This window comes from Microcaecilia unicolor, chromosome 12, assembly GCF_901765095.1.
Source record: "Microcaecilia unicolor chromosome 12, aMicUni1.1, whole genome shotgun sequence".
Classification (NCBI taxonomy): Eukaryota; Metazoa; Chordata; class Amphibia; order Gymnophiona; family Siphonopidae; genus Microcaecilia; species Microcaecilia unicolor.
In genome coordinates this window covers 80,590,590-80,604,192 of record NC_044042.1, presented here as the reverse complement: position 1 = coordinate 80,604,192, position 13,603 = coordinate 80,590,590, and the positions used below count along the sequence as shown (strand labels likewise).

Sequence of the window (13,603 nt, the reverse complement as noted above, 5' to 3'; positions counted from 1 at the left end):
TGTGTTTTGAAAAACCTTCAATAAAAATATGAAAAAAAAACCCCCACATCTGCTGCCATCAGGGAGTTTGAGCTGCACATTACCCTGAGAGAAGGTTTGGGCAGTCAAAGGGTTAAGGCTTACACAAGCTGCCTTTTCTCCCATCTCTCCCTCCTTTACAGGCATGGTCCTGATCAAGGAATAAGCTCATGACCTGTTCTAACCTTTGCAGTGTCTGACTGGGAAATGTCCCAAACCAACTCTGTAAAAAAAAGAGAGAGAGAGAAAAAAAAATTAATTAAAAATCAGAAACACACAGTGGAGAAAAGAGAAAAGATCTCCCGTTGATTATCTGCATTAGCTTTCACGCAGAAGATAAGATAGCAAAGGTAAGTGTTAGGAACCATCAGTGTACTTTGGGTTGTGGTAACAGCATAAGACAGCTTCTGTAGTGGGGATGTTGTCAAGTCTGCAGGGTTTAGCTTAAGAGCAAAGCGAGAATCAAAGAGGGAAAGATGTACCTCCAGTTGCAGGACTTTGACTTATTGCGCTGTCTTGTGATTCTGCTTCTGTGGACTATATGTTACTGTCATAATACTAATAAATTCTGCAGAATGCTTCCTTGCTGGTGAAACTAAACACTCCAGTGGGAGTCCGTAGCACACAGACCCCCAGTGTGGGACTGTTTTTGTAGAAAAGAAGCCACAGTTTGGTGCAACTCTGCAAAACCATAAAAAAATGACAGTTCGGGCAGCTAGATTATCCCGATGTAGGCTGGGAAACAAACATTTTATTTACTTCTTTATTTACTAAAGCTCAGTTTTATAACTTGAGTGGGTAATAAGCTCCAAATGTACAATAAACAAGATGCCCATTAGTACTCACATGCTTTTCCTTACCATTGAGCTGCAGCACTCAAAGCTGCTTCAGTGAAATTTAGTAAGCTGAGGGGATCGGACTATAAATTAGGCAAGGTTTTCTATGGCAACGGACATTATCATCCAATAACTACCTGCACTAGCAAGTGTCTCGAGCTGAAAACAAAAAGGTACCTAATGATACAGCATGTACATCTCTTGGTACAGATTAATACTAGTAGAGAATAGAACAAACCTTTATTTATTTATTTATTCATTCATTCATTCATTCTTGTATCCCACAATTATCCAAAACAAAGTTTCGGTTCAATGTGGCTTACAGAGAAATTACAGTGTTGCATTACAGTTACAAACTAGACAGGAGCATCAGTAACACATGATATTAACCATAATGAATGAGAAATGACAGTGTTGCATTACAGTTTCACATTAGATCGGATAATCGGTAACATGTAAAATGTAAAAAATATGTAAAGAAATGTAGGGGTCCTTTTTACTAAGGTGCACTAACGGATTTAGTGCATGCTAAGAATGTAGTATTAAGGAGTCCTTTTACCTAGCTGCAGTAAAAGGACCCCTGCGATGGCATCGGCGTGCTGCTATGGCGTGTGGTGAGGCCCCTTACCGCAGCAGGTAAAAGGATGTTTTTTCTTTATAAATGGGAATGGCCATTTCCTGGGGAAGGGAAAGGGAAATGGGACTTGATATACTGCCTTTCTGTGGTATTTTGCAACTACATTCAAAGCAGTTTACATATATTCAGGTACTTATTTTGTACCAGGGGCAATGGAGGGTTAAGTGACTTGCCCAGAGTCACAAGGAGCTGCAGTGGGAATTAAACCCAGTTCCCCAGGATCAAAGTCCACTGCACTAACCACTAGGCTACTCCTCCACTAGCAACATTCCATGTAGAAGCCTGCCCTTGCAGATCAGCAATGCGGCCGCGCAGGCTTCTGTTTCTGTAAGTCTGACGCACCCACTGGCACTACTGCTGGGCTTCAAATGCCATAAAGCCCACAGGTATACAATGGGCTGTGCAGCATTTAGCATATGCTAATCATAGTACACCTTAGTAAAAGAACCGGTGGGCCTCTACTGGCAGTTGATGCCTGCTAATTTAGCTACTATCTAATCAACATATTTTATTGGTATAAAGAATGACAATTTGATTAAAGCTTCCAGATAAGCATGGTAATCTTTAGAAGTTCTATAGAGGCTGGTGGCTTCATATAGACTAATTGCACAAAAGGAGAGCATGCAGAGAATCAAACTAGTTTCAAAACAGCAACACAGTAGCCCTTGTATTTGAATTGATATCATACAGCAGTCAAGAAAGTTGTATCTATCTATCTATTTTATTTTATTTATTAATTTAGATTTTGCTCACACTTTTTTTCAGTAGTAGCTCAAGGTGGTGAGTTACATTCAGGTACTCTGGATATTTCTCTGTCCCAGGAGGGCTCACAATCTAAGTTTGTACCTGAGGCAATGGAGGGTTGGGTGACTTGTCCAAGATCACAGGGAGCAGTGGTGGGATTTTTGCTGGCCACCTCTGGATTGCAAGACTGGTGCTGTACCCAATAGGCCACTCCTCCTCATCCTCCAAAAAACGTTAAAATGTAATAAAATGCACTAGCATAGCATAGTTGTGCACAGTTACATGATACCAACGAAATGTATGTTGTTGTTTTGCAATCAGATTGGTTAAACTCATCTGTTTTTTGTTGTTGTTGTTGTACAACTAGGTTTAAGGGTGTTCTCTTTTACCACTAGGCACCTTCTTGATTAAAACCTGAAGTGTGAGCTGCTGGGCATAAGTATTTCAACTGTAAAACAAGTGATTTAGAATTATCATTATCACATTCCCATTACACACACTTACTATATATATATATATATATATATATATATATATATATATATATATATATATATATATATATATAATTTTTTAATTAATGAATTTAAAACAAGCAAGCTTTTCTTATGTTGAAATAGCAAAACCAGAGTCCCAATCTGCACAATTTCTTGTACCCTACAAATGTAGATATCGGAGTTCCTCATTATTTGTTCTCACCTTGCAAAGAGTCATTGTAAGTAGCATGCTATGTCAGAATATGTACTGTTCTGTCAACATTTTTACTGCTGAAATTGTCTATTTCCAGATTGTTCTTGCTGTACACTGTATTGGGTGAATTCCTTCAAAAAGGTGTTAAATCCTAAGAAATAAAATAAATAACCAGAATTCAGTGCAACCTGGGCAGTATTTGGCTGTGTCTCAGGTAGATATACATTCCTATGCACAAGTTTACATATCTTTGGTTTTTACAGAACTTACCTTTGTCTATTACATTCCTGAGATGTTTGACTCTGTCTAGCTTTACATAAATTAGAGCATTGATTGTATGGTTTTGTTTTGTTTTTTTGAAACTAAGGGCCTCTTTTCGCAAGCTGTGCTAGCAGCTTCCAGTGCGGTAATGGCTTTGTCGGCATTGCTGCACGGCTTGATACAAGTTACTATGCTCAGAGGTCTGCTTTTCAAATTAGAGAGTTGTGCAGTGAGAATTCATTTATTAAAGCTTAGCTGTTCTTTTTACTAACCTGAAATGCTTTGATGTTTCACTTATATATACTGTCATCTACCAACATTTGCTTATTTCTGATCTGACGAAGAGCAACCTTCGAAAGCTAATCAAGAAATGTATTAAGTTATGTCCAATAAAAACATAACATAGTAACATAGTACATGACGGCAGAAAAAGACCTGCATGGTCCATCCAGTGTGCCCAACAAGATAAACTCACATGTGCTACTTTTTGTGTATACCTTACCTTGATTTGTACCTGTCCTTTTCAGGGCACAGACCGTATAAGTCTGCCCAGCACTATCCCCGCCTCCCAACCACCAGCCCATCCTCCACACCAGGGGCGTATCTGCGTGGGGCCTCAGGGGCCTGGGCCCCCGCAGATTTCACCCTGGACCCCCCTACCGCTGCCAACCCTCCCCCTCCGTTGTTGTCACCTACCTTCGCTGGCGGGGGACCCCAACCCCCGCCAGCTGAGGTCCGCGTCCTCCTGCCGCTGCCGGCTGCCGTTAAAAGAATGCCGTCAGCTGGCGTTGTACGTGCAGGACGTCAGACTCAGAAGAAACTTTCGGCGCCAGCTTTACTGGAAGAAGAAATGAAAGTCCTCGGCTTGGCTGGCGGGGGTTGGGGGTCCCCCGCCAGCTGACGGCATTCTTTTAACGGCAGCCGGCAGCGGCAGGAGGACGCGGACCTCGGCTGGCGGGGGTTGGGGTCCCCCGCCAGCGAAGGTAGGCGACAACAACGGAGGGGGGAGATATGGCAGCGGCTGGGGGGAGGGGATCGGCAATGGCAGCGGCGGGGGGGGGGCTATAATGTGCCCCCTCACTCTGGCCCTGGCCCCCCCTACCGCCGCAGTTCAGATACGCCCCTGCTCCACACCACCGGTTCTGGCACAGACCGTATAAGTCTGCCCAGCACTATCTCCGCCTCCCAACCACCAGTCCCGCCTCCATCCACTGGCTCTGGCATAGACCGTATAAGTCTGCCCAGAACCATCTCCACTTCCGCGCACCGGTTCTGCCACCCAATCTTGGCTAAGTTCCTTAGGATCCATTCCTTCTGAACAGGATTCCTTTATGTTTATCCCATGCATGTTTGAATTCCGTTACCGTTTTCGTTTCCACCACCTCCCGCGGGAGAGCATTCCAAGCATCCACCACTCTCTCCGTGAAAAAATACTTCCTGACATTTTTTCTTGAGTCTGCCCCCCTTCAATCTCATTTCATGTCCTCTTGTTCTACTGCCTTTGCATCTTCGGAAAGGGTTCATTTGCAGATTAATACCTTTCAATATTTGAACGTCTGTATCATATCACCCCTGTTTCTCCTTTCCTCCAGAGTATACGTGTTCAGGTCCGCAAGTCTCTCCTCATACATCTTGTAACGCAAATCCCATACCATTCTCGTAGCTTTTCTTTGCACCGCTTCAATTCTTTTTATATCCTTAACAAGATACGGCCTCCAAAACTGAACATAATACTCCAGGTGGGGCCTCACCAACGACTTATACAGGGGCATCAACACCCCCTTTCTTCTGCTGGTCACACCTCTCTCTATACAGCCTAACAACCTTCTAGCTACGGCCACCGCCTTGTCACACTGTTTCGTCGCCTTCAAATCCTCAGATACTATCACCCCAAGATCCCTCTCCCCATCCGTACCTATCAGACTCTCCCCGCCTAACACATACATCTCCCATGGATTTACAGTGGTGGAAATAAGTATTTGATCCCTTGCTGATTTTGTAAGTTTTGCCCACTGACAAAGACATGAGCAGCCCATAATTGAAGGGTAGGTTATTGGTAACAGTGAGAGATAGCACATCACAAATTAAATCCGGAAAATCACATTGTGGAAAGTATATGAATTTATTTGCATTCTGCAGAGGGAAATAAGTATTTGATCCCCCACCAACCAGTAAGAGATCTGGCCCCTACAGACCAGGTAGATGCTCCAAATCAACTCGTTACCTGCATGACAGACAGCTGTCGGCAATGGTCACCTGTATGAAAGACACCTGTCCACAGACTCAGTGAATCAGTCAGACTCTAACCTCTACAAAATGGCCAAGAGCAAGGAGCTGTCTAAGGATGTCAGGGACAAGATCATACACCTGCACAAGGCTGGAATGGGCTACAAAACCATCAGTAAGACGCTGGGCGAGAAGGAGACAACTGTTGGTGCCATAGTAAGAAAATGGAAGAAGTACAAAATGACTGTCAATCGACAAAGATCTGGGGCTCCACGCAAATCTCACCTCGTGGGGTATCCTTGATCATGAGGAAGGTTAGAAATCAGCCTACAACTACAAGGGGGGAACTTGTCAATGATCTCAAGGCAGCTGGGACCACTGTCACCACGAAACCATTGGTAACACATTACGACATAACGGATTGCAATCCTGCAGTGCCCGCAAGGTCCCCCTGCTCCGGAAGGCACATGTGACGGCCCGTCTGAAGTTTGCCAGTGAACACCTGGATGATGCCGAGAGTGATTGGGAGAAGGTGCTGTGGTCAGATGAGACAAAAATTGAGCTCTTTGGCATGAACTCAACTCGCCGTGTTTGGAGGAAGAGAAATGCTGCCTATGACCCAAAGAACACCGTCCCCACTGTCAAGCATGGAGGTGGAAATGTTATGTTTTGGGGGTGTTTCTCTGCTAAGGGCACAGGACTACTTCACCGCATCAATGGGAGAATGGATGGGGCCATGTACCGTACAATTCTGAGTGACAACCTCCTTCCCTCCGCCAGGGCCTTAAAAATGGGTCGTGGCTGGGTCTTCCAGCACGACAATGACCCAAAACATACAGCCAAGGCAACAAAGGAGTGGCTCAGGAAGAAGCACATTAGGGTCATGGAGTGGCCTAGCCAGTCACCAGACCTTAATCCCATTGAAACTAATGGAGGGAGCTGAAGCTGCGAGTTGCCAAGCGACAGCCCAGAACTCTTAATGATTTAGAGATGATCTGCAAAGAGGAGTGGACCAAAATTCCTCCTGACATGTGTGCAAACCTCATCATCAACTACAGAAGACGTCTGACCGCTGTGCTTGCCAACAAGGGTTTTGCCACCAAGTATTAGGTCTTGTTTGCCAGAGGGATTAAATACTTATTTCCCTCTGCAGAATGCAAATAAATTCATATTACTTTCCACAATGTGATTTTCCGGATTTAATTTGTGATGTGCTATCTCTCACTGTTACCAATAACCTACCCTTCAATTATGGGCTGCTCATGTCTTTGTCAGTGGGCAAACTTACAAAATCAGCAAGGGATCAAATACTTATTTCCACCACTGTATACTCCCTAAGTGCATCAGTTTGCATTTCTTCGCATTGAATTTTAATTGCCAAACCTTAGACCATTCTTCTAGCTTCTGTAGGTCCTTTTTCATGTTTTCCACTCCCTCCGGGGTGTCCACTCTGTTACAGATCTTAGTATCATCTGCAAATAGGCAAACTTTACCTTCTAACCCTTCGGCAATGTCACTCACAAATATATTGAACAAAATCGGCCCCAGCACCGATCCTTGAGGCACTCCACTACTCACCTTTCCCTCCTCCGAGCGAATTCCATTCACCACCACCCTCTGGCGTCTGTCCGTCAACCAGTTCCTAATCCAGTTCACCACTTTGGGTCCTATCTTCAGCCCATCCAGTTTATTTAAGAGCCTTCTGTGGGGAACCGTGTCAAAAGCTTTGCTTAAATCTAAGTAGATTACATCCATAGCTCGTCCCTTTTTCAATTCTCCTGTCACCCAATCAAAGAACTCAATGAGATTCGTTTGGCACGATTTCCCTTTGGTAAACCATGTTGTCTTGGATCTTGCAACTTATTGTCTTCCAGGAAATTCACTATCCTTTCCTTCAGCATCGCTTCCATTACATTTCCAATAACCAAAGTGAGGCTTACCGGCCTGTAGTTTCCAGCTTCTTCCCTATCACCACTTTTGTGAAGAGGGACCACATCCGCCGTTCTCCAATCCCTCGGAACCTCTCCCGTCTGCAAGGATATATTAACAAATCTTTAAGAGGACCCGCCAGAACCTCTCTGAGCTCCCTCAATAGCCTAGGGTGGATCCCATCCGGTCCCATGGCTTTGTCCACCTTTAGCTTTTCAAGTTGTTCATACACAGTCTCTTCCGTGAACGGCGCTCTATCCACTTCAATCTCATTTGTACTTTTTCCAGTCCATTGCGGTCCTTCTCCAAGATTTTCTTCTGTGAAAACAGAAGTATCTATTTAGCAAATTTGCTTTTTCTTCATCATTATCCACATAGCGGTTCGCAGTATCTTTTAGTCTCACGATTCCCTTTTTAGTCATTCTCCTTTCACTAATATACCTGAAGAAAATGTTGCCACCCCTCCTTACATTTCTAGCCATTTGTTCTTCTGTTTGCGCTTTCGCCAGACGTATCTCTCTCTTGGCTTCTTTCAGTTTCATCCGGTATTCCTCCTCGTGTTTCTTTTCTTGAGTTTTTTTGTATTTCTGGAACGCCAACTCTTTAGCCATTATTTTCTCAGCCACTTGCTTGGAGAACCATATCGGTTTCCTTTTTCTCTTGCTTTTATTTACTTTCCTTACATAAGGTTTGTGGCCCTATTTATAGCTTCTTTCAGCCTGGACCACTGTCCTTCCACTTCTTGTATTTCCTCCCATCCCATCAGCTCCTTCCTCAGGTATTCCCCCATTTTACTAAGTCAGCATGCTTGAAATCCAGGACTTTGAGTTTTGAGTGGCCACCCTCCTCTTCAGCCGTCATATCAAACCAAAACCGTTTGATGGTCACTGCTGCCCAGGTGGGCACCCACTTGGACATTTGACACATTATCCCCATTTGTGAGTACCAGATCTAGCGTTGCTCCCTCCCTTGTGGGTTCCGTCACCATTTGTCTGAGCAAAGCACTTTGAAAAGCACCCACGATCTCTCTACTTCTTTCCGATTCCGCAGACCGAACCTTCCAATCTACATCCGGCAGATTGAAATCTCCCAACAACAGCACCTCTCTTTTCTTCCCCAACTTTTGAATATCAGCGATCAGATCTTTATCTAATTCCTCCAATTGTGTCGGGGGGTCTGTAGACAACACCCATGTGGACAGAGGTTCTATCCTCTCTTTTTAAGGTGATCCATATCGCTTCTTCCTTTCCCCCAGTTCCCTGTCACTTCAGTCGCTGTGATATCATTTCTCACATACAGAGTTACTCCTCCACCTTTACGCTGGCTCTCTATCCTTCCTAAAAAGATTATAGCCTGGTATGTTTGCATCCCATTCATGAGAACCATTGAGCCATGTCTCTGTGATTGCAACTATGTCCAAGTCTGCCTCCAACATCAGGGCTTGAAGGTCATGAACTTTATTGCTTAGACTGCGAGCATTTGTGGTCATCGCTTTCCATCTACATTTCCTAGTATGTGCTTCGGTTTTAGTGATTTGGGGGTGTCTTTTCTCTTTGGGTACCTTCATATCTTTTTGTTCCACCTTCCTTATTGAGGGGAAAAAAAGGTATCATCTTATTTTCTTTTCCATGTTTTATTTCTATTGATGATTACTAACCTACTGTAATCACTAACGCATGCTTACAAGCAGATTACAATGTAGTACTGTGGGGTGTGCTCAGGCATCCTGCTGTTGTTTGGAATCAAAATATAAGGTATCCAAAAGAAACCAGAGAACCATAGAATGGAGTCAAGATAGAAGATCAATTCGACATTATGAATCTTAATAAATACATTTTTGTGTAAGTGGAGAGTTCTCAGAGTATAAACTCACCCAAGCGAAACTACACCAGGGTGATTTATGTCTCTAAGGGTGGACAAGCTTCTCAATCATGGACCTTCTCTGTGGTTTATATTTTTGTGTAAGCAAAACCACATACTCGTGCTCTTATCACCAAATAGTGAACAAACTAATCTAAAATTCTAAAAATTGTCCAAAAGTGTCGGAGTTAATCAATCCTATCTATTACTACTACTACTACTAACTACTACTAACTAGCATTTCTAAAGCGCTACTAGGGTTACGCAGCGCTGTACAATTTAACATAGAAGGACGGTCCCTGCTCAAAGAGCTTACAATCTAAAAGACAAGAGAACAATCTAAAGACAAGTGAACAATCTAGAGGACGAGTGAACAGTTAATCTGATAGGGTGGATAGATTGGGGCATTCTATCTATCTCGAGCGGTTAGGCGCCGAAGGCAGCATTGAAGAGGTGAGTTTTAAGCAGAGATTTGAAGATGGGTAGGGAGGGGGCATGGCGTATGGGTGAAGGAAGATTGTTCCAGGCATAGGGTGAAGCAAGGCAGAATGAGCAGAGCCTGGAGTTGGCAGTGGTGGAGAAGGGTACTGAGAGAAGGGCTTTGTCCTGTGAGCGGAGGTTACGGGCGGGAACATAGGGGGAGATGAGGGTGGAGAGGTAGTGAGGAGCTGCAGACTGAGTGCACTTGTAGGTAAGGAGGAGGAGCTTGAATTGTATGCGATATCTGATCGGAAGCCAATGAAGTGATTTGAGGAGAGGGGTGTTATGAGTATATCGGTTTTACTCCATTATTACTCCATTCAACCTCATACATATTTATAAAAATACTAGACCTCTATTAGGTTTTCAATACTTGTAATTGCAATGAGGCACTTATCGTTTTGTAGCAAATAGCTCCTCTCCTGGGTATTCAATGGATCACTCCAATGGATATTGCATAATACATTCCAGCAGGGTGAGCTATCGTAATTACTCTATCTTTGTCCTTTCCACAGTGCTATCCTTTTACTAAAAAATAAAAGTCATTTTTTAGTGCTAGCGGTGTTTTGGGGGGGTAGGGAGTGGGCGCAGCTTTGTAATCACTTAGCATGTGGCAGTGGCATAGCCACGGGGGCCTGGGCCCCCAAAATCTGTTGGTTTGGCTAGCAGGGAACCCAAGCCCTGCCAGCATAAGCTTTCCTGCAGCGATATTTGCCACAGCGCTTCCTGCCCTGCTTCTCCCTCCCTCACGCACATGCTTGGTTTTAATGACATTGAGAACGCGTGAGCTTTACGCATGCTCAAGTTCACTAAAACTGAGCATGCGCTCCAGGGTGGGAAAGTAGGCAGGCAGCATGGTGCTGAGTATCACCACAGGAAGACTGCTGCTGGTGGGGCTTGGGTACCCCCCCCCCCCGCCAGCCCAGGTTTGTGGGGTTGTGGCAGGGGCAGAAAGCAATGAGGAGGCAGGGCAAAATCGCAACCCCCCCCCCCAAAAAAAAAAAAAATCAAGGCCGGCTATGCCTCTGTCATGTGGACATCACTGCATACTAACTGATTAGTGCAGGATTAGCACCGTGAACCCTTACTGCCTACAAAATAGGTGGCAATAAGGGCTCACAAGCTAATGGCCAGACATTTTGTAGGTGGTAAGGACTCGCGTGCTTTCCTGCACTAACCAGTTAGGTTGTGGTAATGTAGCTGCACTATCTGGTTAGTGCAGGAATGCCCACTCTCCACCCCCTAGACACGATTGCTCAAAATAAAAGATCGTGCCTGCACATTTGGCATTTACCACAGGACGCTTGAGTGCATCCCGCGGTACACCATTTTAAGTTACATTAGGCAAGATTATAGAAAAGAGGGAATGCAAAAGCACAGCAAAAGCAAAAAAAAAAAAAAAAAAAAAGCACAAGGAGTCTTCAGAATAAAGAGTATCTCAACTTCACTTATTAATAAAGTGAAGTTGAGACGCTCTCTATTCTGAAGGCTCCTTGTGCTTTTTTCTTTTGCCTTTTTTGCTTAATCTACATTAGGCAAGCATTAGTGCTAAACACAGCTTAATTAAGGGCCCCTTTATTTACAAGCTGCATGGTTTAAAGCAGCCTTATACTGACCTGCTTAGGAGAAGGGAAGAATGTTCCATATGTAAAATGCTTTTTCCAGGATAATAGGTACCAGAATGATTCAAAACTGCATGGAGAATGGCAGTTCACAGGCAAAGTATAACCACTTAGATCCACTGAAAGCATTGGGTTTAATTGAACAACTCTTAACAGGCCATGTAATACTTTGAAGGACTGTGAAGGACTGCAGTGAAGGGGGCGGAGTATTTGCTTTCATATGGACACTTTCTAGGCTGGGGGGCCCTTTTTTTAAGGGGCTACATTGCTGCTGGGCAAACTGTATAGGGTTTGTTCTTCACTTACCATTATTTTACTGTGTTACCAGGGCTGATGTGAAAAAGAAATCCGCTGGCAGCGGAGAACTCAAAATGCCACACGGTTAATATAACAGTACAAAGACAGTGGGAGAGCCGGACCAATGATACCAAATACAGGAAGATGTTCCTTAGAAAAGAGTTTATTTGGAGTATGAGGACTCGACAACAACGTCGTGTTTCGGCACGTTAGGGCCTGCATCAGGAGTCTCTTGTGCAAAATGTTGCTGGTCCCCCCAATGTTTGAGACAGTCTTCCAAGTAGTACATTCAATCTCTTTGCATTGAGCGTTGACTTGGAAAAATGATGAGGAAAAATCATCAAAAATAACGCAATAGCTACTATATAGAACCTAATCGGAAAAAAATAACTGTTACAGGAGGATAAGATGGTTCCTCCACCAGAGAAATTAGACCTGAATTTGGACTTGACTCAAATAATAGAAGGAGAGAATGTGGGTTTAACAACTGCTACTCTTAAAGTATTTTTCATACTTCAGCCAGATAGAGACTGGATACTTAAGCAATATTTTCTTAATAAAAGTCAGGATTTCTTAGGTTGCCAAATTAGAATGTATCCAGACGTCTCTAGGGCGACCCAGAGAAAAAGACAGGAATTCCTTAAATTAAGGCCGAAGGTATTACAATTAGGAGCACTTTTTGGCTGAATTTCCCATGCAATGTGTAATAAAATTGAATTCAGTAAAGTATGTATTTTTTGAGGCAAAGCAACTAAATACTTTTATAGAGGCTAAACTGAGAGATTCTTCGTCTCCATTTCCAATAACTGTAACAACTTCAACTCCCATGATTGATTAAATTCCCGATGCTCTCACCAGCCACTTTTATTCCTAATTAGAAATGCTTTTCTGATTTTTTTATATTTCCTTAAGTAGTAGGGGCACCCTTTCTATTGTGACTAAAGATGATAACTTTAGTTTATGTATTTTGCCTGTATTGTTTTTCTTGATAACTGGAAAAGGAACTATTATAACTATCTGTCTATTCAAGATGTATACTGATGTAAAAATTAAAATCTTATTAAAAATAAATAAATAAATAAATAAATAATGCAATCGTCTTTAAAAGACTGTTTGAAAGGTAATGCACATGGATCGCAAGACCTTCTGCGTGCGCTGCAAAATATCCCGTGGATATCCTGATGCAGGCCTAACCGCCGAAACCCGACGTTGTGTCGAGTCCTCATACTCCAATAAAACTCTTTATTAAGGAACGTTCTTCCTGTCTTTTGTATCTTGGTCGCTCTCCCACTGTCTTTGTACTACCAGGGCTGATGTAAACATATTGGTTGACTTAGGCAAACCACCACCTTTATTCCCTCCCCCCCTCCAATTAACTTCCAGGCTCATAGTTTTTTCCCAAGGCATCAAGTTATCATCTTAAATTTTCTTTTGTGCACTTTTTCTGCAAGTAAAAGAATACATCGAGAGTCCTTTGAGTTTGTGTGTCTGTCAAGTTCTGTTGTTCTGCTTTGACTTCAACTGCTCTTTGGCTGTGCACCCATCCCCCCCCAAGCTGTGCTGCCCTATGCAACTACCTAGTCTTGCATAATGGTTAGGGTAATCCTATATGTTACTATGGAAGGGGTTTACAAGCAAGTCCTGGTCTGCATGAATAAAATACTCTTAACTTTTTTATACCAGGGGTCTAAATGTCAGCAGACAGAGAGTAAGTGGGTCTCTGAGAATTAACCAATCCACAATGGACAAGCTTCAGTGGAAAAAAAACAGTCTCCACTGATGCCAGTAGGTGAGTTGACAGCAACTGGGATATATCTCTCTATATTTTGCAGTTTCAGCTCTGTTTTGATCTTTTTAGAATTACACATTAAGAATGTACTCATTATCCTCCAACCCATCCTTTCTATAGCTACTTGTATACAACAAGGTGGTGGTTGGCGTGGGGTGGGAGCGAAATGGTTGGGAGCGGTAAGGAAACCAAGAGGAGAAACCAGAGATAATTC

General features: G+C 43.3%; 1 long non-coding RNA gene across 1 annotated transcript; it reads left to right on the top strand.

The window, feature by feature from the left end:
- Positions 1–287: 287 nt before the first annotated feature.
- LOC115481313 lies at positions 288–13,302 on the top strand. Its single transcript, XR_003943946.1, has 3 exons — positions 288–368; positions 3,023–3,139; positions 13,284–13,302. It is a non-coding gene; the product is annotated as an uncharacterized LOC115481313 (long non-coding RNA).
- The last annotated feature ends 301 nt before the right edge of the window (positions 13,303–13,603 follow it).